The sequence below is a fragment of the Octodon degus genome, unplaced genomic scaffold, assembly GCF_000260255.1.
Source record: "Octodon degus isolate 3935 unplaced genomic scaffold, OctDeg1.0 scaffold00110, whole genome shotgun sequence".
In the NCBI taxonomy this organism is placed as follows: Eukaryota; Metazoa; Chordata; class Mammalia; order Rodentia; family Octodontidae; genus Octodon; species Octodon degus.
Window position 1 is genome coordinate 8894400 of NW_004524686.1, and position 1110 is coordinate 8895509.

The window sequence follows — 1110 nt, forward strand, 5'->3', positions numbered from 1 at the left end:
TAGCATTTTTGAATATATATAATTGTTAATATTAATGTTATACTAATAAATATGGCCTTTATTTTTCCTTTCTGCCTTTCATTATATATCAACATTATACTACTATCATGAAATGAGTTTATGTATGTATATTTCTTCTTTTTCTAAATTGTGAGCAATCTGTACAATTTTGCAATTATTTTTTCTTTGAATGCTTTTTACAGGTTAAACAGAATTTGTTCACATTGTCTACATTCTTCAAATTGTTATCTTAAAGATTTTTAATAGTTGTTCTTTTGCTATTTTGTCAATTTCTAAAATATTCATAATTATTCACTACATTTCTATTCTTGGTGTTGCTTATTTGTGTCTTCTATCTTTATTTTTATTATTTTTGCGGAAAGTTTACAAGTTCTGTTAGCCTTTTCAAGATACCACCCTTGTAGAGGTATAAGCATTTAAGATTATACATTTCAAGGTCAGAATGGTAGCTCAATAGTACAGTGATTAAGACTTTGCATATGATCCCTAGCACAGTATTTTTTAGCAAACAGGAAAAACCTAGAGTAAAAGAGATTATAAATTTCCTACTCATGCTCTTCTAGGTATATCTTGTGAGTGTGTATATGTATTTTATTACTTACTACTTATTGCTAAATATTTATTAAAAATATGGAACACTTCACAAGTTTGCTTGTCATCCTTGCACAGGGGCCATGCTAATCCTTTCTGTATCATCCCTATTTTAGTATGTATATGTGCTGCCAAAATGAGCATAATAAATATTTTAAATTTGGCTTAACTTTTCTTTTGATCTTTAAATTAATTAGAAATATTTTTTCTTAATTTCAAAAATCTTGTTTTTCTAGTTCAAAAAAATTTTTTATTCCTAACTTGATTCCATTATGATCATAAAAGTGCACAATGGCATTTTCTTCATTTAAATCACGCTTAATTCCTATATGCCATGAATTGAACACAATTATTTTGATATATGCATTTATATACTTGTGCATTTTATGGCATGTGACAGGATTCTTTCCTTGCTAAGGTTTAATAATATTGCATTCCTTGCATACACCACATTTTATTTATTCAACCATCCCTTGGCATCTGCATTAATTCTATACT

At 27.3% G+C, this 1110-nt stretch overlaps 1 pseudogene; it reads right to left on the reverse strand.

The window, feature by feature from the left end:
* Positions 1 to 645: 645 nt before the first annotated feature.
* Positions 646 to 758, reverse strand: LOC111812046 (annotated as a pseudogene).
* Between the last annotated feature and the right edge of the window lie 352 nt (positions 759 to 1110).